Genomic DNA, 24,078 nt, shown 5'->3' on the forward strand with positions numbered 1-24,078 from the left:
ATCCTGAGGGCACCACCCAGTACCGCTGGAATCATAGCTCATAGGGAGCTAGGGAGGCCATACTTGGATGACCTGTTAAAACTTAGGCCAATTGTGGCCTGGCTAAAAATATGGGTTAATCCAGATGCGCACCTAAGCAGAGAAATTTTATTGGACTGCTTAGATAGGACCAATTGTATGCGCATCCCCTGGCTTAAATACGTAAAAAACACCCTTGAAGATTTAGGTTTTGGAAACCTCTTCACGAACCCTACAACAATTTCAGCCCAGCACAAGAAGCAAGTAGGGGAAATTTTCCTAGAGCGGAAAATCCAATGCAGAGCTGAGGCTGAAGGAGTTAAAAAGACTGTGAGGGCTCATAATCTGGTGAAGAGTGTGGAGGGTATGGAGCCTTATCTGTACCTCGTGCATAATGCACAGGATAGATTTCTTATGTTCCGTTTTAGACTGAATTTACTTCCTTTTATGTTGGCTTCACCAGCAGGTTTCACCACGTCAATTGAGCAGAAGGGACCCTGCGGCTGCGACAACAGGTCTCCGCAGGATTCCCTCCATTTTGTTTTGCTTTGTCCCTATTTTTCTATGCCCAGGCGCAGATTTCTTGTAAATATTTTTAAAAAAGCCCAACAGGAACATGCCATGGATGCATTAGTCTTTTTGCAAAAAGCCTCTGATCCCCTAACCTTGTGCTGTATTATGAATTTTATTAAGGTTGCGGTCCGATTAAGGATGACTAGGGGAGAGGAATGAAAGATTTTGGATTTTCTATTTTAAATTTATGGACCTGTATGTCGGTATTTCTATTTGTATTAACTTTGTGTATAAGGATCTTGATTAATGTTTAATGACTTTTTATCTATGTATATATACATGTGCTTTTATGGTGTTTTTTAATCACCGAATAAAGATTCTTGAATTGAATTGAGTTTTAACGAAAATAATTTAAGTACTTCTCTTTTTCCTTTAAGGAAAGCAATGCATTTGTTTGAAAAATAATTGCTTTATTTAACAACAATCATGGTGGTCTGGTGACCTTTGCAGACTACACCATCTGTGTGATGTCTACAGATCATTGTGGCTCACAATTTACGACTTATCTCATTATTGATTGAAAAAGCTTTATTCGAGTTATACACTCATAAAAGCACTGGCATATAAATTCATACATTTTAAAACATCAAACATTCTGTTACAGCAATTTATAATTGAAAATACATAATACAAAGGCATTAAAATTGTTACCGATTGGAATAAAATAAGCTTTTTCATACTATGCGAAAACTAAATGCATGTTGAGGTATGGGGACCTCCGCGTTACGGACCATTCCCAAAGTTTACACAAATAAAAACTCATACCATACATGTTACCCGCATTTTGTGGTTTAAAATTCATATACAACTCCCAGTAGATATTTGCAAGATTTAGTCAGACAAATATAAAAATGTAAAATTCAAAACACATTGGGGAGTAGAGCCCGCCTCCTTATGGACCATGCCCACCCCAGATATTTAGCTGTTCCAACTACGATGGACATTTCAGTGGAGGAACAGATAATTCTCATTAATATTCATGATGTTGGTCAAATTGTGACAAACTTTGATTCTGTATTTTGTAAACCGCCCTATTAGTACACAAACTGGTTTGCAAAATACCATACTCGTCGTAAAAATACTGGTGGCAAATTGCGAATTGTATTTTGTGACTAGTTCATAGTACTTCTGGCCTCTAGCCTGTATGCTAGTTATTACCTGTAAAGGAGGGCTCTTGTCTGTGCACATTTGTATGTGCTCAGTGTCTGTATGTACTCATATGATGACGTATTCCTCCCTGTGCTAAGAGACCCGTATATATTGGTTAAAAAAAACGTGCCTTTAAAAAATAGCTGAGAAACTTCTAGGAGAAGCTGAAATTGACGTCAGTGATGTTTACCTCAAACATTACTGCCTCTATCATTTAACCACAAAGTTCCAGACTTGTATTAATTGCATCAACAAAGGCAGCTGTACTCTGTTAAGTAGGAGGCCATACCTAGTTTACAGTAAATAGTACCCGTTGCCCGTCTTAAAATTCACACCACACAGCTGTGAAGGTGGCCTCTATAGTAATCGGCAATGCATGGTTTTGGTTTTTTCACTGCTAGCTCCACTACGGAAATAACTGTTGGAAAATCGGTCTTTTTTTTGATGTATGGTTTGTATCGAACTTCCTCCGTCGGTTTTATAGCACGTTACTTATTTGGAAATTAAAGTAGGTGCCCCACAATGGGGTTTGAACGCTACATACATGGATCGACAAAATACGCATTCTAAAAAAAATCAACATGTTCTGCTTTTCGATGCCTATGCTTTTTAGCAAATGACAACTATCTAGTCATCGGACTTTCTACATTGTTAATATTTTCTCTCTCTGAGTTTGATATGTGACTTTGTTCTCACGTAGTCACTGTGGGGTGTGGATTTTTCAAAATATAATGGACTGTGGCTACGAGCCATCGCAGGCACCAGCATCGTAAGGCAGAGTGAAAGTACATTCCTGGCAGTGGTGACGGGAAAAACAAGACATGCGCGCTCAAAACGAAACCTATCGTGGGGCGGGACTTCCGTTTTGTGAAGCCCGCGCCCCCACGGAGTGCCTGGAGGAGCAGTGGTGACGCGGGGCTCCCATGCCCGAGGGAGAGCCCCGCGGAGGCTGCACAAGTCCGGAGTGCCGGTGAGCGGGGGAAGGGTGGGATGCCTGTATGTGTGCGTGTGTGTCTGTGTGCGACGGCGGAGGGTGGGGGGGGGGGGGGGAGGGGGAGTCTCTCCGTGCGTGTATGTGCGCTTGTGTATGTGTGTCTCTGTATGTGCGCATGCGTGCAGGGGGAGGTGTGCCTGTGTATGTTTGCGCTTCCCAGGAGACAGCCACGGCGAGCGCGTTCGCACGCGCGTGGCCTGCGCCGATCGCCTTTTGCGAGATGCGCGCGGCCAGGTGCTGTCTCCTGGGAAGCAAACCCAGCGACAATAGATCTCTGGCGAGACAGCGCTTACGCGCTGTTAAACGTCACGAGACCTAAAAAACATTGTGTGTGTGAAACAAATAAACCTAAGGTGTATGATTGGCATTACAATAAAATATGCATGCATCTCCCTTGTCCCACAATCTTCCAAACATTAAACAGATAAACCCTCCCGCAATATTTACTTTATTCTGTAGAATGAATGCAAAAGCTCAGAGTAATTTAATACTTTTCCAGGAATCCTGCTTGTAAAACACATCCCTAAGACTAGGAATAATTTTGGGGGACACTATTCAGAAACATGCATTTCGCCATCAGCTTATAATCTACAAATATGGTTTTAAAAAATGTCCATACGACAATTACACGAGACAAATACAAGAAAAAACTAAGTAGGGAAATAATTTCAGAGAGAGAGAGAAGACACGTGGACTAATAGCCAGTCCAAATGACTGGCATTTTGATGCAAGCTGTGTTTTTATTGCATTTTTTAATCAAAACACAAACCTCACTTTTATGTGTTCAAAAGCTTCACCCATTTCGCATTAGGAAAGTTTGAGCTATTGGTATTGTAAATGACACTTTTTTTTTTTTATGTGTTGGTTTTGAAAGTAGCAAAATTAATAGCTTTGTCAGTTACAATGTCAATAGTTTTAACTTTTGCAAATGTGACACCTATAGCATTTGTAATGCAATGCGTGTTGTATTTACGTGACTTAGATGTATTGATATTACAAATAACAATGGCTTTTAATTTTGTAAATAATTAATACTTAAATAAAAGTTATTGTAATTTATAATGGCAATAGCTTAAACGTTTGTAAATAACTTTTGTGAAGATTATGTTCAGTGTATTTTATTGTGACTAAAATCCAAGAACATTGCATTTGCACCTAAACACACACAGAGCCACACACATATAGATGTGGTGGTGGTGGATCTGGGGGATATGGTGGTGGTGGATGTGGTGGTGGATGTGGTGGTGGTGGATGTGGTGGTGATGTTGGTGGATGTGGTGAAAGTGGTGGTGGATGTGGTGAAAGTGGTGGTGGATGTGGTTGTGGATGTGGTGAAAGTGGTGGTGGTGGAAGTGATGGTGGTGGGTATGGTGGATGTGGTAGTGGTGGATGCGGTGGTGGATGAGGTGGTGGATGTGGTGGTGGTGGTGGTGGATGCGGTGGAAGTGGTGGATGCGGTGGAAGTGGTGGATGCGGTGGAAGTGGTGGATGTGGATGCGGTGGTGGATGCGGTGGATGTGGTGGTGGATGCGGTGGTGGTGGTGGATGCGGTGGTGGTGGTGGATGCGGTGGTGGTTGTGGTGGATGTGGTGGTGGATGTAGTGGTGGTGGTGGTGGTGGATGCGGTGGTGGTGGATGCGGTGGTGGTGGTGGATGTGATGGTGGACGATGTGGTGAATGTGGTGGTGGATGCGGTGGTGGTGGATGCTGTGGTGGTGGATGCGGTGGTGGTGGTGGATGCGGTGGTGGATGCGGTGGTGGTGGTGGATGCGGTGGATGTAGTGGTGGTGGTGGAGGATGCGGTGGTGGTGGAAGTGGTGGTGGATGTGGTGGTGGATGTGATGGTGGTGGATGTAGTGAATGTGGTGGTGGATGTGGCAGTGGATGTCATGGTGGATGTGGAGGTGATGGTGGATGTGGTGGTGGAGGTGGTGGTGATGGTGGATGTGGTGGTGGATGCAGTGGATGTGGTGGTGGATGCAGTGGATGTGGTGGTGGATGCGGTGGATGTGGTGGATGGGGTAGTGGTGAATGTGATGGTGGTGGATGTGGTGAATGTGGTGGTGGATGTGGCGGTGGATGTCATGGTGGATGTGGAGGTGATGGTGGATGTGGAGGTGGTGGTGGATGGGGTGGTGGTTGTGGTGGATGTGGTGGTGGATGTAGTGGTGGTGGGAGTGGTGGTGGTGGTGGATGCCGTGGTGGTGGTGGATGCGGTGGTGGTGATGGATGCGGTGGTGATGGATGCGGTGGTGATGGATGCGGTGGTGATGGATGCGGTGGTGGTGGATGTGGCGGTGGATGTCATGGTGGATGTGGAGGTGATGGTGGATGTGGTGGTGGATGTGGTGGTGGTGGATGTGGTGAAAGTGGTGGTGGATGTGGATGTGGTGGTGGATGCGGTGGATGTGGCGGTGGATGTGGAGGTGATGCTGGATGTGGTGGTGGATGTGGTGGTGATGGTGGATGTGGTGGTGGATGTGGTGGTGGATGTGGTGGTGATGGTGGATGTGGTGGGGGATGTGGTGGTGGTGGATGCAGTGGTGGTGGTGGTGAATGCAGTGGTGATGGATGGGGAGGTGGTGGTGGTGGATGGGGTGGTGGATGTAGTGGTGGTGGGTGTGGTGGGTGTGGTTAAAGTGTTGGTGGATGTGGTGGTGGTGGATGCAGTGGTGGTGGTGAATGTGGTGTTGGTGGTGGATGCGGTGGTGGATGTGTTGGTGGTGGAAAGTGGTGGTGGACGTGTTAGATGTGGTGAAAGTGGTGGTGGACGTGTTAGATGTGGTGAAAGTGGTGGTGGATGTGGTGTTGGTGGTGGATGTGGCGGTGGATGTCATGGTGGATGTGGAGGTGGTGGTGGATGTGGTGGTGGATGTGGTGGTGGTGGATGCAGTGGATGTGGTGGTGGTGGTGGATGGGGTGTTGGTGGTGGAAGCAGTGGTGGATGGGGTGGTGGTGGTGGATGGGGTGTTGGTGGTGGATGGGGTGTTGGTGGTGGATGCAGTGGTGGATGGGGTGGTGGTGGTGGATGTAGTGGTGGGGGGTGTGGTGGATGTGGTGGAGGTGGTGGATGTGGTGGTGATGTTGGTGGATGTGGTGAAAGTGGTGGTGGATGTGGTGAAAGTGGTGGTGGATGTGGTGAAAGTGGTGGTGGATGTGGTGGTGGTTGTGGATGTGGTGAAAGTGGTGGTGGTGGAAGTGATGGTGGTGGGTATGGTGGATGTGGTAGTGGTGGATGCGGTGGTGGATGAGGTGGTGGATGAGGTGGTGATGTGGTGGTGGTGGTGGTGGAAGTGGTGGACGTGGTGGTGGTGGATGTGGTGGTGGTGGTGGTGGAAGTGGTGGACGTGGTGGTGGTGGATGTGGTGGAAGTGGTGGACGTGGTGGTGGTGGATGCGGTGGAAGTGGTGGATGCGGTGGAAGTGGTGGATGTGGATGCGGTGGTGGATGCGGTGGATGTGGTGGTGGTGGATGCGGTGGATGCGGTGGTGGATGTGGTGGTGGTTGTGGTGGATGTGGTGGTGGTGGTGGTGGTGGATGCGGTGGTGGTGGATGCGGTGGTGGTGGTGGATGTGATGGTGGTGGATGTGGTGAATGTGGTGGTGGATGCGGTGGTGGTGGATGCTGTGGTGGTGGATGCGGTGGTGGTGGTGGATGCGGTGGTGGATGCGGTGGTGGTGGTGGTGGATGCGGTGGTGGTGGTGGATGCGGTGGATGTAGTGGTGGTGGTGAGGATCCGGTGGTGGTGGAAGTGGTGGTGGATGTGGTGGTGGATGTGATGGTGGTGGATGTAGTGAATGTGGTGGTGAATGTGACAGTGGACGTCATGTTGGATGTGGAGGTGATGGTGGATGTGGTGGTGGATGTGGTGGTGATGGTGGATGTGGTGGTGGATGCAGTGGATGTGGTGGTGGATGCGGTGGATGTGGTGGATGGGGTGGTGGTGGATGGGGTGGTGGTGAATGTGATGGTGGTGGATGTGGTGAATGTGGTGGTGGATGTGGCGGTGGATGTCATGGTGGATGTGGAGGTGATGGTGGATGTGGAGGTGGTGGTGGATGGGGTGGTGGTTGTGGTGGATGTGGTGGTGGATGTAGTGGTGGTGGGAGTGGTGGTGGTGGTGGATGCGGTGGTGGTGATGGATGCAGTGGTGTTGGATGCGGTGGTGGTGGACGTGGCGGTGGATGTCATGGTGGATGTGGAGGTGATGGTGGATGTGGTGGTGGATGTGGTGAAAGTGGTGGTGGATGTGGTGGTGGTGGATGTGGTGAAAGTGGTGGTGGATGTGGTGATGGTGGTGGATGTGGTGGTGGATGCGGTGGATGTGGCGGTGGATGTCATGGTGGATGTGGAGGTGATGCTGGATGTGGTGGTGGATGTGGTGGTGGATGTGGTGGTGATGGTGGATGTGGTGGTGGATGTGGTGGTGATGGTGGATGTGGTGGTGGATGTGGTGAATGCAGTGGTGGTGGATGGGGAGGTGGTGGTGGTGGATGGGGTGGTGGATGTAGTGGTGGTGGGTGTGGTGGGTGTGGTTAAAGTGTTGGTGGATGTGGTGGTGGATGTGGTGGTGGTGGATGCAGTGGTGGTGGTGAATGTGGTGTTGGTGGTGGATGCGGTGGTGGATGTAGTGGTGGTGGAAGTGGTGGTGGACGTGTTAGATGTGGTGAAAGTGGTGGTGGATGTGGTGTTGGTGGTGGATGTGGCGGTGGATGTCATGGTGGATGTGGAGGTGATGGTGGATGTGGTGGTGGTGGATGCAGTGGATGTGGTGGTGGTGGTGGTGGATGCGGTGGTGGTGGTGGATGCAGTGGTGGTGGTGGATGGGGTGTTGGTGGTGGATGCAGTGGTGGATGGGGTGGTGGTGGTGGATGTAGTGGTGGGGGGTGTGGTGGATGTGGTGGTGGTGGGTGTGGTGAAAGTTGTGGTGGATGTGGTGGTGGGTGTGGTGGTGTATGTGGTGGTGGTGGTGGATGTGGTGTTGGTGGATGCGGTGGTGGTGGTGGTGGTACCTGGGTTGGGTTGTTTATAAATGATGTGATTGCAGTTCATCTATTTGATCTCCTCGACGACCATATGGTTGTAGGAAATGGTATATGTATTGGCCATGAAATAAAATACAGTTAAACCTAAAACAGCAATTTGTGGATTATAGATAGTCTCTGTGGGCCTAATGTATGAAAGGATTTTTCTCGTCTCTATGGGGAATATGTGTTAATGTATAGGGGCCTTTGAAGCTCTGTCACCTACATGTCCTTGCAATATGGTGATATTCCCTTTCTATTCTGACCAAGCAGAATTTTAATGCTACCATTTATAGAAGTGGGTAGTGACGAGCAAAACGTTTTTGAATTCCTGTAAATCGAAGGAGTTTGTGGATGTTCTGTACTTTTTGCATGGTCGCACCCTTGAACATAGTGCTCCTGAAACTCCACAGAACTGTCTGCAGTGGCGGTTGGTGACATTTAAAAATGATGCGGCACACAGTCAAGCTCACAAACACACATACAATATCATAAATACATCAACACAAAAACGCAGTCAAGCACAGAGGGAGTTAGAAAATGCAAAAAACAAAGAAGTTTCACTTACCTTTGAGCACGTCCTCACTCTCTCCAGTCTGCGACTCAGACTCATCTAAGCAGGAGGTGACGTAGCAAAGCAAACTACACTGTATCCAACCCAGACACTGCTCAGAGCAGCATCTGGATTGGCTGGTGCAGGCTAGCTCAGCGCTTTGAAAGGCACTGGGGTCCTGTGCCTGCTCTCCAATCCAGGTTGGAGAGTTTGAACTGCTAATGTCGGTTTGGCCGTATCAAGGTAGTTGGCCAAAATAACATGTGCATTTCAAAGTGAAGGCACCACTCGTCATTGTTTTCATTTAGCAACAATGACGCACTGGCCCTGCCCTCTCCATTCGGCAGAAAGCTGGAAAAGGAGAGTGGTATTAAACTATTTTATTTTCCAGCTTTCTATGCAGCAGTGTGTGTGTGTGTGTATGTGTGGGGGGGGGGGTGCTCGTATGGAGGCCCCGCCACTGACTGTCTGTAGTATTAACCTCCGTGTGAGGGTTCCAATGACAATTCATTCTAATTCTGTTAATCAGAATCCAGATGTGCAGCCTTTTACTTTAAAAAAAAAACATTTTTAGGAACCTAGTTTTGATTTGGTTCATCATTTTTTTTTTGCTCTGGTCCCTTTTGGTGTCCAGGAACTATCATGGCTGCTTCGGGGTGGGGGTTGTTGGACCTGTTGATTTCTCTAGTAAAGGAGATATGCGCTGGCACAGCAGCTGCCCTAACATGTCGGAGAAAGTGTGGAATTGGAGGGAAAATCTTTATTTGGATGAATGTTGGTGGTGCTCCAATGTCTCCGACATGTTGATGAGATTAAAACTTCCTTACTGAATAACGTGATGCACGGTCATGTGTCACTCGTTTGTTCCAAAGCACTGTGGTAGTTGTGCGAGGCACCACAAGGGCCAGAAGGAGTGAACTTGCTGCAAAGTATAAGGAAACGGTTGACTGTATTGTGTAAAATATGGTTTGCAGATTACATGACTATAAGTGCAGTTTTGACATAGAGCTTGTCAAATATTGCACATAAATACATATGTGTTTTTACATGCCACTCGGTCAATTGCAGTCTTTCAGGACAGAACTTTTAACAAAACTGAGCTCAAATTGATTGTAAAATGGCAATTGAAAGGAGGATGCAGAAAAAGATGTTGGAAGCGCAAAAGCAAGGCTTTTAAACAAAGCAAATTAGATTGTTTTCGAGACTGAAATGTATGCTAGTAAAAGATTCAGTGATCCCGGCTCAAAGCGCTGGCTTCCAAATATGGGCGGAGCGGGGAGAGCGGCAGGAGGGTGTGAAGCAGCAGGGGCCTGAGACGCGGCCGCCTTTGATGTGGTAATGCAGGCAAGCGGCTGGTGGCATTGTGCACGCGCTTTCACATGCACTGGAAGAAATCGCCTGGGAATCGCCTGATCTCGGTAAGCTCTGTTTAAGCTGCTATATATCGAGCTCCCCCTCAATGCGCATGCGCATTGAGATAGGTCGCTCGACCTAAAAAGGATCGTGGGAAAGCCTGAGGCACCAGCGGAAAGGGCAAGGTCTCTTGCTCCTGAGTAGGTACTAGGCGAGGCAAGGCCCAGACCTTATACAAAGCAGGTGTGAAGATCTCCCTGCTGGTATTGAGGTACTTTTTGGATATGAATATGAATATGCACCATTGCACATTTTTAGTATGCAGTAGCTGATTTACATTTTAGGTCCTGAAGAAAGCCTTGGCGTAAGGCCAGAGAGGCTGAAACTAGTTGACCAGCTATTGATACAGCGGCCTATTTGTTGAAAGCCGCTCCTTGACACGTTTTCATTAAGATTGGCAGGGATGTCAAAATAAAGGGAATTTTTCTCTACCAAATTCTTTTTAATGTTCACTAACTATGCACTGCACTATCTCTTTTTCCATCACATACCCTATTTGTTATGTTTCATGGTCATGTTGGTCATGTTTTTATAGCCTTCTTTACGCCTCTTTTTGTGACCATCAGGAGAGGTGTTAGTGGGATATCCAGATGATTACACTGGCCATTTGGGCAGTTGATCGAAATCCGACTTTTCCGTATTGAGGTCATCTCTCAGTATTCTTTATACTATAGTTGTGATACCTTTGACGTCACTTTGTTTGCTCATTCTCTTCTTTTGCCCACCAGATGTTGTTATGTTAAGAGGGGTGTAAGAGTGCAATCGGTGTTAGACTGCGAGTGTTTGAGAGAGCTGTTGCGACTGTAAGACTGCTTGCTAACTGAGGAGTAGGAGTGTCGCCAGTAGTGTCCGACATCTAGTGTGTGAGGAGTGTGAAACGTCTGTGTGTCGAACTGGTTGTATGAAGGTTGTGAGAGCATTATTGGTAATTTGACATTCCTGTTTTCTTTTTTAAGAGATTGCTACTGTGTGAGGGGAGTGAGTGTGTTTTCGTCAGTATGTGACTGCTAGTCTGAGTGTTGTGACAGTGCATTAGGTAGTGTGTGACTGTTAATCTGTGGAGGGTGTGAAGCTGCTATTAGTCCTGTCACACTGCTACTCCGTAGGCTGTCAGGGCTGTCAAAGGTGTTTGCTAGTCTGCGATGGGTGTGGGAGTAGTTCTGGGAGTGAGTGACTACTAATCTCGGACAGATGTGAGGTGGTGTCTTTAGAGTGAGACTTCTAATGTGTTTGGTGTGTGAGTGCTGTCGGTAATGCACTCTGGGACAGTGACCTCCAAATGGAACACCAGTCTCCTGGTTAGAAGACAACACATACATCTGCAAAACAACCAAGACAAAGGATAAGGCACGGATCCTTTCCAGGCTACGGATGTACAACTGTACTGTACAACAGTGTGCACAAAGAGGAGCTATTACAAGAATTTAGCAGTGATTCTCTTAACATCTCTCCTTGATAAAAACACAGGCGACGTTCTGTTGGATCAAACAAGACTGAGAAAGGCTCCTTGCTAACCTGAAACTTTCTATTCCCCCTCCATCCGGAATCATTTTCTAAGAAAGACTGGGAGAAAGATTTGCTTCACCATGAAGGCATGCACTCCTCATTTACACAACATGAAAAGGAAGAAAGTTTTCATTATCTTGCTGATCCGGTCGAGGAGACAGGACGACCAGAAATAATGAAGTGGTCACCATGGTAAATATATCCTCATCAGCCTGATTGAACTGTGTGGGTAGGAGATACAGGCCAGAAGTGTGCCGACATGGGAAGCAGCTACAAAATGAAACAAGCATTTTCAATGCAATAGGTCTTGCATTTGCGAGAATTTAAGCTATTATCATTGTAAATGACAATGCCTTCTATGTGTTTTTAAAACCAACCCACATATAAAATGCATTGTTATTTATAATGCCAATAGCTCAAACTCATGCAAATACCAGACCACTTTAATGGTGGCCGCGTCCCTTTCTTTAGATGCTGCTCGGAGTGTTCAGGTTACAGTGAGCAGGATATAAAGAAAGGGGCGCGGCCAACATTAAAGTGAAAGCGTGGTATAGGGCACTTTCACCCCAAAATAAACAAACATAGGTTCTGTAGCGTGTCCGCTAAAGTTAAAGTGGACCGCGCTGGAAAATTGAATAAATAAGCGCGGCTGCTATAGTTAAGCGGAACCGCAGCCAATACTATTAAAAATATAAAAGAGGGCGGCATGCTCCTTGTAGGAAAGCACGTCATGGGTGAAATAGTGGAAGATCATTAAAGAAAATAGAGCTCACAGACTAGATAAAGCAGACCATGTACCACAAGTAAAAAGTATAGTCCTTATGGGAGATTGCAAATGCAGGCAAGGCGGTACAAAGGAGGAACTATTAAGCATATTTATCAAATCAATAGCAACAATTTTGGAAGGACAGTAACATGAACTAATTGAAAAGATGGGCAGGAACTGGGCGGAGCTTCTATTCCGTACCTCAATACAGCATTCGTCACAGAGCTGCTCATGGGCTGCCCAGACTCCACCGAAAAATAATGATGGCCAGAAATATGCGGACATCGGCAGTGCTTAATAGGAAAAAAAATAACAAGCAAAAGCTTCTTTAGCTCTGTGAAGCAAACAAAAAGATTTGTGCTCACATTAATGGGAAATGCGTGTTCAGCGATGTCAGTGCAGTCCAGATGGCAATCTGCAGCAAAATGCTCATTATGGGAGCGCTGATGACAATAGTGCACTGAGATTTTGAATAACTTTAGGAGGACTAAAGTGAACAATGCTCTCCATCCTAGTAGCAATTTGCAATGCATCTTAATTGACCAATTACTGGAAGAGCTACTTAAGTGGGTGGCACAGTAAGTGCTGTAGGCCAGATAGTAGCATTTAACTTCCCGGCCCTGGGTATATGGTATACCACTTTACTACAAACTTAAATTAAATTAAATATGCCAATCAGGTGTAAGCCAATGTTACCATGTTTTAGGGAGTGAGCACAAGCACTTAAGCACTGGTTAGCAGTGGTAAAGTGTACAGAGTAAAAAAAAAATGGAATCAGCTAAACAGGAGGAGTTGGGGGAATAGATGATGTGTGCTTTTGGGTAAAAGAATTATAATAACAGTATTGAAAACAGTCACATTGGTTCATGAGTCCCTGGCAGAAAAGTGTCAACTTTGTGTTTGAATGTGCTCCTTGAGAAAGGGCAAAATACCACCACTCTCACTGGAGTTAGCCAGTGGCTGAAGGGGGCGGACTCACCGACTCATGCTCTGCTTTAGAGGGTGTGATGAAAATGTGAACAACATAACATAGACCGATCGATTAAAATGTCTTCATCAAAGCCCCTATATGCAAGTCTATGATATTTAAATACAATTTTTTAGAAAAATCCAAAGGTCTTGGCTAACACCACACCAAACGAAAATTAAAGGAGTTACAAAACAGTAAATAGGCAAACTTGTTCCATCATAAAAAATACAAATGTGAAATGCAAAGCAGAGCAGAGCATTATCGTGTGAAGTACTTCAAAACACAAGTTGTAATTTATAACCAAAGTAAATGAAGGTCTTTCACTATGTTGATATTAGATATTTTCCTCAAAATCAAACTACAGAACTAATCCTGAAAAACAGATTGGAGTGATACATCTTTTAGCATTTAACCATTCTTGATTTTTTCTAGGAACAGCTAATCTGTAATCAACAAAAGTCATGGACCGGAAGAAGAAATGGTCTTTATGAAATGGTCCATAAAACCAAATATTTAGGACAGTTATATAAGTGTACCTGACATTTAAATAACAATGTAATGTTACCACTGATATGTTATCAGTATTTGAGACAATTTGGGACAAAAGGTAAAGAGGGGATTTAGTCCAGATTTCCTGGTGTGCAATTTACAGCCAATGCATGAAGGGGCGGGGCATGGCAGATGCCACATCAAGTGTTGGCTCATTTTTTGGATAAAGATTCTTAGAAGTTCCAAAGCTGAGCCAGGTATGTAGATCAAGCCTTCTGTGGCTCCTCGACCGCTCCAGTGTCCTGAGCGGTTTCATTTCAGAGATGCATGCAGCTCTTGTTTGCTAATTCTTGCCGCAGTACATGTGCTGTTCCAGTAATGCGGTTCAAAAAGCTCAATCGCTGTTCTCTCAATTTTTACCTGCAGCTCCAATGCAGACAAGTACACACTCCTTATGACACCACTTGTGGCTGCAATGCACCTTGCCCCCAAATGTTCTGTAGTTGGGCTCAGAGGTCAGCCAGGCTTCTCAGTTTTTGCCTGCATGCAGTCCCCATGCAGACATGCACACAGCCTCGAGCCATCTATCCAGGCCTGTAGTGACCCCAGGCCTGCTCCTCAGTATTGGGTCTTGCAGCTTTGCGTCTCTCCTTGGATGCTGACCTGCAGCACACCAGTACTAGTCTTTCACATCGCTGCCAAGGCCTTTAACGACACATTCTAATAGACTAGTTTTCCCCCAGTACTTCACAGGTGCATAAACCCCTCCAACATTGAGAATTACATACGCACTTGTGAGGTGGCGTCAAAGCACTCAACGAATGCAGCATTCTAAATACTGAGCTACAAAGGCTCTGTCAATGCCTCTCACACTTGCCATGCAGCAGTTTCTGGTATTGTTATCTTAGTGTATTTATAAGGGCAGCATTGGCAGATACCCTCCTTTGGCCTTAATACACTTTCAAAGTGACAATTTCTTTAAAGAAAGAGTAGTAAAACGAACGTTCTGCATTGTATCTTGTAATGCATCGGTTCTAAGTGTCTGGCAAGTGAGAGGCGGCTTGCAGCTAAGCTTCAATCTCGCACTTTTCGCTGACCCTTTCTGTATGCTGAACACTGTTTCACACCTCGCCTTTATGAAAACAGTGCCTGGCAACGCATGAGGCTCGCTCATGTCCTGTGGGTAAACAAAGTGAAAGGTCATGGTCCAACTTATGTTTTTTTTTTTAGGTCCAGCCTAGGCAGCACATACACTGTCTCTTCGAGACATGCTGTATTCACTCTGTGGGCTAACTTTTATTTGTTACTTTAAAAAGGCTTGTTTACTTATTTATTTGTGGGTAGTCTTTCCTGTTTGTCCCTCCTTGTGCTCATTGGTTTCCTCCCACAGAGCATTTGCAGTGTCCACCTCTTCCTAAAGTATTTATTGGTCGGGCTGAGATTATTGTATGTTTCGGCGTTCGCTTTAATGGGAGTAAGGGCACTGTTTCAATTCCACACATACGGAGTCTTGTGGCCGATTTCTTGTCCAACGTGCTTCCACATGTGTTATCATTGTCTTACATTTCGAGATGACATATTCCATGCAAGGGAGGAAGAGAAATTGCTAGCCTAAGAATAAAGTTTCTGTATTAAAATTGCACATAAATTAGAAATGATATATTTTTTCTTTTACAATAGCATCTTATAAGTTTAACAATATATTCTGCGCGAAATAGTTTCATAAAATGAGAAAAATACAAATAGAAAGCAATGAAGAGCAGCTTTTATGGAATGTGCATTTTATGTATTCTTTTAGAATCTATATTCAAGAGACCTTTTATGGTAATGGGGGGTCCCTTGGGCCCCCCAGCCCAGGGACCGACACCCCCAGGGCTTTATAAACATTTGAGGGGGGCTCACAGCCCCCCCCAGCCCCGGGCACCGCCACCCCCCGGGGCTTGTTTTTCCTTTTTTTTTTTTTAAACCTGTGTTCGGGGGGGGGGGGGGGCTAGAACACCCCCACACGCCCCGGGGACCGCCACCTCCCCGGGGCTCTAAATATTATTAGGGGGTCGTTGACAGACCCCCAAGCCCCGGGGACCACTACCCCCTGGGGATTAGTAAATGGTGGCTGGGGGGCCACGTGGCCCCCTCCTGGAGCCTTGTCATGGCCCTAGGGACCGCCACGCCCCTGGGCCAGATACAGTAGTGTCCTGGGGTGACCAGGACACTAAAAAAAAAAAAAGAAAAATAGGGGTCAGGCCCTGGAGGATGGGGTCCCCAGGGCAATATAAATTAGGAAAAGAAGGGGGCCACACAGCCCCACCTTCTTAAAAAAAAGTTAAACAAAGACCGGCATCGAGTCGGAGGCCTGCAGCACTCTGCAAATGCACCCCCTGGCGTGTTTGGAGATGGGGAAATAATTTCCCTTGAATACTGGGGGACCCTGGGGGCCAACTAGCCCACCAGGAACCTCCAGTATGCGCCAGAGAGCTGCGTTGCAGATAGGTGTTCTGAGGCCATGCCCCTTTTTACACCTCTCTGCAGCGCGGCTCTGTGGCACTTAATGGAGGTAACTGGTGGGCTAGTTACACCCCAGGGACCCTCAATATTCAAGGGGAGTTAATCCCCCAACTTAAAATGCAACACGGGGCTCGTTTACACAGTGGTGAAGGGAGGGGGCGGGACTCGAGGTGACATGTGTGCAAATACGCCCTGTGGCGTGTTTTAAGTTGGGGAATTAATTCCTCTTCAATCCTGAGGGTCCCTGGGGGCCAAGTAGTCCACCAGGTACCTCCAGTAAGCGCCACAAAGCTGCGTTGCAGAGTGTTGTAAAAAGGGGCATGGCCTCTGAACACCTCTTGGCACGTTATAGTTGGGAATTAGCATCATGTCATTTGAATGTCATGAGTGATGTCACTGACCATGTCATGAGTGATGTAATATGTGACGTCATCAGCAGTGCATTGCGGGGGAGCGTGTTATAGTTAGCTGATCTAACTATAAGGGAGAATTTCAATGGTTTTGTACGAGTGAAATGTCCAGCTAACTAGAACGCCCCTGAAACCTATAGTTTTTTAAATGCTAATTCCTAACTATAACATGCCTGAAACCTATGGTTTTTCAGTCAAGATATATTACCTACTGGCAGTCGCCAGAAGGTAGTTATAGTTAGGATTATTTTCAATAGAAAATCTCAATATTCTATTGTGAATACCTTTGGCGCCGGTTGAGGAATCTGCCTGAAAATTTCCTCAAATTTGCCTCGCGGCGCCCCGGTTCTTCCCTGAAAGTTTGGGGGGGATTTGTCAAGCGGGGGCCGAGATAAAAGGGAGGTCCCGAAACGTGTTTTCCCCATGTTAATTTCCATAGGGCGGTCGACCTCACTTTTAGCCCGAACGGCTGAATGGATTTCCACCAAACTTGGCAAAATTGTAGGGACTGGTAGCCTGATGTGCCTTTGCTATGTCTCAAGATATGTGCTCCAGTGGATTTTGAGTAATTTAGGTTCAAAAAAATATATATATCTATAAGCGCTCCCCGGTACGCGCACCGGGGCGCTAACCAGCGCGCTACGCGAGTTCGCGCGCAGAAAGTTGATTGGCTCTCAGGTGTCTGTCAACATTCCAAACAGTCCGGAGCGGCCGCCATCTTGTGTCTCGGTAGGATCGAGACACAAGAGGTGGCAAAAACAAAGGGGGAAATGACCATAAGGGAGCAGAGTAGACCCCCCTGACCCCCTAGATTTGATGTGGGGGCTATAAAAAGGCCCGCGCAGGGGGAGTGCCCGGTACGCGCACTGCGGAGCGTACCGGGCGTACCATGGGGAAAAATAAAAATACTTTTTTTGGCTTTTATGAACTATTTTATATTTTTTTTGTTATTTTTATGGGGAGAAACAAAAAACAGGGAATTGAAAATGGCTCAACTGGAGCAAAATAAAAATCAGGAAAAAATTATGTTTTTTTGGGGCAATTGTGGTTGTCACCAGCAAAGAGGATGAGCTTTATGCTCTGCTCACCATAGGAGATGGTCTTACCACAAAAAATACATGTGATCCTGAATTCACCAATCCGTGGTTGTATGCAAGGGATCGTCCCCCTTGTCTCTGGTCCCGATGGAGTGGGTTGCTTTCTTTTGGAGGTGCTGGGTGAAGATTGGGGAGGGTTACTGGCCAGTTCTCTCACCTCTGCGGCAGCATAGTTGTTGGAATGCTTGCGCTGCATGTGCCCAATCATGGTGTTATTACCAAATGAATATTTTTTATTAGGGTTCCCCCTTGAAAGTTCAATGCCACAGATTTGGCAAGTCACCTTTGGCGCATTCACTTTCTTCTTGCCCTCTGGGATGGAAAAAAACTCCCATACAATGTGCTGCTTTGGCCTGTATGGGGTATTGTCTTCTGGCAGCCACCTCCTCCCCTCCTCCTCCTCCTCCTCTTCTTCTTGACCACCAATGTGATGTTGTGGTGGTCCTCTTGGTGGTGGTGGTGGTAGTGGTGGTGGTGGTGGTGCAGATGCTCCAGCTGCTGCTGCTACTGTAGCCATTTTAAAGTACAAAATATTTCTCATAGATCTCCAAATAGGTCTTCCTAAGTCAAAGGACAAAGTCAGAATAAGGAACTAGCACTCTGCACTCCAGAGCACTCTGCAGTCACTCTGCAGTCCCCAGCACTCTGCACTCCCCAGCACTCTGCAGTCACTCTGCACTCCCCAGTCACTCTGCACTCCCCAGTCACTCTGCACTCCCCAGTCACTCTGCACTCCCCAGTCACTCTGCACTCCCCAGTCACTCTGCACTCCCCAGTAACTCTGCACTCACAACTCTGCACTCACAACTCTGCACTCACAACTCTGCACTCACAACTCTGCACTCACAACTCTGCACTCACAACTCTGCACTCACAACTCTGCACTCACAACTCTGCACTCACAAACTCATGCACCTTTTGCACAAATGTTTATTTGCGCGAAACGTCACTGTTACTTTTACTGTAAGTTTGTTTCTTTGACAGTGTGAAATGTAAACCGCTTAAGCACCTCGAACTTGAGGCGCTGTACAATGATTAGTGAACTAAATGAATTATTCAAGCCTTAAAATCAGGTTATTTTGGGAATTTGGCTTCAAACTTCGAAGGCTTGGGTGAAAGAGGGGCTAGTAAGTCTGTGTGCTGAGTCGAGTGTAGCTGATGCCAGGTCAAACGCAGCTAAACAGTTTGCAGAGTTCGGAGGGCCAGCTCCTTAACCAGCGTTATTAAAATATGATGTGCGCATTTTATAATACCGATTTGAAAACGCTTGGTCGCCGGCTTCCACCTAATACCCTATTAACTATCTATGCCTACATTTGTATGGAGTACCCTCCTCCAAATATGGAGCACAGAAGCGCACATTGGGTGCAAGTTTCAAATACGGGAGCGCAGTTTCACTCAGGTATCTGAAACCGCGGTCATTTGATGAATGCCTGACACTGCACGCACTGTCAAACACAGACATTCGGGCATCTTAGAATAAGCTTCAAGTGTCGCATTTTAGGACACCTAGTTTCATGAGAAAATGGTGAAATAAATAGACAAGGAAAATGTTGTAAATATCAGGAAATACAATGGGGGAGCTGTCAAATAGCGTGGAAATTATGAGGAGAAACGGGAGGGGGCGAATGAAAAGAAGACCCTTTCGACCACAATTGGTACATCAATAATGACGGCCTTATCTATTCTTCAAACACGCTCGATCTAATTAATTACAACGTTTAAATAGATTCCTCGCTGACATGTTTAAGCAGTCTGGCTCAGTTTCACACACCCTAGATCTTGCTACTATACTCATCACGTAGTCTCAACCTGAAGTCTCACCTACGGATGCAGCAGACTTGATGTCAAACCCACTAGGTCGCATTGCTAGGGCGAGATCCTCAAACCTTTGAGCACAGTCACGATCTCAAGTACTTTAAGTCCTGCTCAGAGTTTGCGTATCTAATACCTTGAAGCAGTTTCAGACTCAAATTGTACTTAAAAACTATCTGGGATCTCTGCATTGGACAAAGTCCTACTGTGTATTCTGGTACTCACCCAGTCTCTGGCTCAATCCCAGCTTTCTCCCTTTCGGCGTAGTGACTACTCAAGATGTGCCTCCTACAAGCGTGTCAACTCGAGTAGGGCAGTCCAGGATTGCGTCAGAGGTATAGGGGAGGGAGCGGGGTTTCCATTGTGTTGTACAGCAATAACCACTCAATCTGGTGTTAGGGGAGGGGTCACATTCAGAGGTGCGCATTTACGATATCCTAGCAATGCGCTCCCACTTCCTGGTGTTAGAAAACCAAGATCACAAGCGACAAAATACATTACTTTTTGTATAGAATGTCGAAAGTACTGGAAAGCAAGAGAATAGTGTATATACACGGAGAAAGAAATACTGAAACACGTGCTAAAATATTATGCATGAATTCAATATAAATAGAGATGCGTTCCGACTAGCACATATTGTATCTGACTCGTTGATCTCCAATATATCAAATAAACGAAAAACAATCTGAAATGCCAGCTTAAACAAGAGTCTACAGCCAGTGTTACCGACTGCACGTGAGTGTATTTCCCATCAGCGAAAGGGATGTAGTTGGGCATCTGCTCCTACGGTCTCATGGACATACCGCATTCTCTGACTGACTGAGAAATGGTCCAGTTGTTGGAAGGAAAATAAAAGCACTGAAAATGAAATAAAGAACTCCGCTGTCGGAAAAATAATGCTTAAAGAGGAGAGAACTGGAGGTCAAATTAAACGGCCGCTAATATCTCTGGCTTTAAAACAATAATTTACTGAACATGTCCGCGTTCGAGGTTGGTTGGTGGTTGTAGGTCACAGCCAACCACCACGGAAATAACACCTTTCCATGCCGTTGACAACAAGCACCTACGGGCACACGGAAAGCGGGAGGGGGGCGGGAACGGACAGCGGGGGGGGCGGGAACGGGGACATAAACAGCGGGAGGGGGGCAGGAACGGGAAGACGGACAGCGGGAGGGGGTGCGGGAACGAACTGGCACACGGAAAGCACTCACCTGGACCTGGACTTCCTCCGGCGGCGGTCGGCCACAGAATGACCAAAATAAACATGGACAAACAAAAAAATAAACCCCGCCCACCGCCGCACTGATGTGCTAAAAGGGGGCGGATGAGAAAAATTCTCAGAAACGCCCACGAGTCGCCTCGCAGAATGACGGACGCCTCTGTTTTCCAATGGCTAGCCTCCATTTACGGAGCTAGCCAATGGGAAACAGAGGCGGGACTTTTGTCCATACTAGTAAACAAAAGATTTCGCCTTGCGCGAAAGTCTGCTTGCGCAGCTTTCGGCGAGGCGAAACTTTAAAAAGGTGGGGTCTTTCATCATTTTGAAAAAAAAACTGTCCTGAACCAATGAAAAGTGTTATTTTCAGGTCACATGACCCGGGCTTTCATCATTTGGAAACCAAAACTGTTCTGCATCAATAAAAAGTGTTATTTTCAGGTCACATGACCCGACGCGCTTACGCGACGCAGTCCCGGGCCGTGTCGCGTTAGCGCGTCGGATGTTTACGTTGCGCGATCGTATTCGCTAGAGTGCTTCTGGGTGCGCTTACGCCGTGCGCATCACACGGACGCAGCTACGCAATACGTCACGATGATGTTTTCGTTTGCGGCAATAGCGCTAACGGGACGCTCACCGGTGCGCGCCCTGGGGCGCGCCGGAAAACTGCGCTTTCCGGTGCGCACACCGGGGCGCACACCGGGATCGCTCCAGGGCAAAAAAAAAAAACAAAATAGTATTATATAAATATACAATATAGGATTCATTATAAAAAATATTACATTTCATAGGTTTGAGGCCCTATATATAGTTAGGAATTAGCATTTAAAAAACCTGTGAAATTCACTGAAAAAACCATAGGTTTCACACCAGTTATAGTTAGCTGGAAATTTTACTGACATAAAACCATAGAAATTCCAACGTTATAGTTAGTTGGACTCACTATAACAAGCGCGCCTGCAATGCACTGCTGATGACGTCACATATTACATCACTCATGACATGGTCAGTGACATCACTCATGACATCACTGATGACACCACACCATCCAGTGAATGTGTGTCTTTCTGAAAAATAAATATTTTAAAAGGTTAGGGATGTGTAATGAAATAAGATTTGAGTAGTTTTAATTTGTTGCCCTAATTTGCATATTATCTGCTGAATTAATTAATGACTGTGAACATCCTAATACACTCCTTTAATAGACCAGTACTAGATAATAATCATGCAATTATAAAATAGCGAGGATTATGTGTGCATATTGATTCAGGGGTACAAGCTTGGGGCTCTTCTTACCACTCGCAGATAATAGATGGTCTGATTCCTAACACTGCCAGTCTCACAGCGCACAACTCGCTAGGGAAGGAGTCCAAGAACCCTACCAGTTTTCTATTTCCCTAAAAAGGGTATATTTCCTTTTGAGACTTACAGCATCTACTCTGTGTGATCCCAATACTATTGAACTGAACACAGCATCACACTGCATATGCAGATTTCCATGCTACTTCACCAGCCAGGAACAGATAGTCAAGGCATACCGTTGCAGCCCTTCCATTCAACGATCGTGTTACTAGCAAGTTTTGAACCTCCCGACCCAATTTTTTGTATTTTTAAAATAGATTAGTAATAACAAACTTAAAATTAAATGCATTAAAATATTTTCAAACTCCTAATAAACCTTTATAAACAATTAAAACGTGTTTATTTAGCGGTTGAAACCAAACATACCTTAACCTAAAGCTAGTGGGCATGATACCCAGAAAGTAGAAAAAAAATGTTTGCAAAATTTCTCCTTACCTCTCTGGAGTTCTAAATTTGCAGGCTTTTCACATCACCATGGCGGGCTACATCTTTGGAATGCTGCTAAGCTGCACCTTGCGAGGGTATCAAACTATCGTTGTCGGTGCAGGGCTCACCTCTGAATGAAGGGCCCTTGAAATGCTGCATCCTTTCTATACCTGTCCTGTGTGTGGGGGATGCTTGTGCTGCGGATCCTTGCACTGGGTAAACTGGTATCAGGGGGTTGCATTGACTTTCCACTCTTGACGATTTGGACACTCAGACTAGTGTCCATGTTCGTTTTTTTTACCCTTGGTCCCTCCTTTGCCCTTGAGATTGTCTGGGATCACTGGTTTGTCTCTTGTGTTGGTCTGTCGTGTTTGTGATCATTGTGTCACGACCTTCTATGTGGCATCCTGGGGATGACAACTAACACCCTGGTAGACACTTACTCTCATCACAGCAACATCCATTGCAGAGTAGGGTGGAGAATCGTCTTCTGTTATAGTTTCATGTACCTGCTGATCTCGACACAAATTCTTGGCCACTTACTATTTTTATCGAGCATCATCACCTGAGGCAATCAGCTTACCCTTTAGAAGTCAACATCCATCCAGTCATGGTTTTACCACTGTCATTCTCTAATGGCAAGAGCTCTGATCTCTCTTTTCTCCTTCTCAGTTTTAAAGCGCTGTCTCTGTTCAGATGTGAGAGATGTCAGCCCTCCCGAGGGATTCGGTGAAGGCCGGTATCTGCAGCCAGTCCACTATGCAAACTACAGGCTTGACAACTGGAAAAGCTTAAGTATAGTCAAAGCCAAAACTATTAAGTTTATCAATGATCGTTTGACCACATTTAGATTGTGCTGGTCAAGTGACAGCTGCACTGTAAAAGCCATGTAAGTTAATGACTGCCAGACAAAAACACCACAACTAGATAATTTATCTAACAAACTTTAATAGTTTTCTGAAGTTAAGTATGTGCCCCTGAAAGTTCAAGCTTAGGCAGCAGGATAAAAACTATATATATATATATATATATATATATATATATATATATATATATATATATATATATCTCATAGCTGGGTGGAGGGCAAGCATTTTTGTGGAAGCACAGCATATCTACCTAATCAAAAAATGCACTCTTGGTTCCCAACATATTGACCGAGCCAATCCCCTCTCTGATGCACACATAATTGTCTGGTGACAACTGAGCTTGTTGCAGGGATTCTGTACATACACAGAACTATGCGCAGGAAAACAGAACCTCAATGTATAGGGGTGACCCAACCTACTACGTTAGTACCCAAACTCCCAAACCGACTAGCTATAGCGTCTCATTCGTTCTCCTCCAAATACCATGAAGCAACAAATGATTAGACATCCTGGAACACAACACTCCCGACTCTCAGGAATAGTGGGAGCAAGACATACTCTTTCGCTCACTCACTTGTACTTGTCCACAATACGAATTGTCAGAGTCACTGAAATAGTTCAAAATGTTTATTTTAACTATCGTGCTCTACAATACACTACAGGTGCCACTACCAGCAGCAAAATGCATAAACTCAGCACAGTTAGCATTGTTACAATTTCATAGAATACAAAGGGCGAAGCCATTTTATAAAAGCTGAGGGAAAAAGGACATTTAGGCCTAACACCCTCCCCTTGACTAGAAGAAGTTTATTTTATATAAGGAAGATCTTTGGGCTTTGACAGCAGACCCCATACCTTAAAGCATGGATGTAATGTTTACATCATAGGAACAGCGGAGCTCTTCTTCATGGAACGGCTTTCTC

General features: G+C 45.9%; 1 protein-coding gene across 1 annotated transcript in view; it reads right to left on the reverse strand.

The window, feature by feature from the left end:
• TBC1D2B (TBC1 domain family member 2B) overlaps positions 1-24,078 on the reverse strand; it is a 259,910-nt gene that overhangs the window by 218,343 nt on the left and 17,489 nt on the right. The gene's annotated exons all lie outside the window — the stretch shown is intronic.

Source organism: Lissotriton vulgaris, chromosome 2_2 (genome assembly GCF_964263255.1).
Source record: "Lissotriton vulgaris chromosome 2_2, aLisVul1.2, whole genome shotgun sequence".
NCBI lineage: Eukaryota > Metazoa > Chordata > Amphibia > Caudata > Salamandridae > Lissotriton > Lissotriton vulgaris.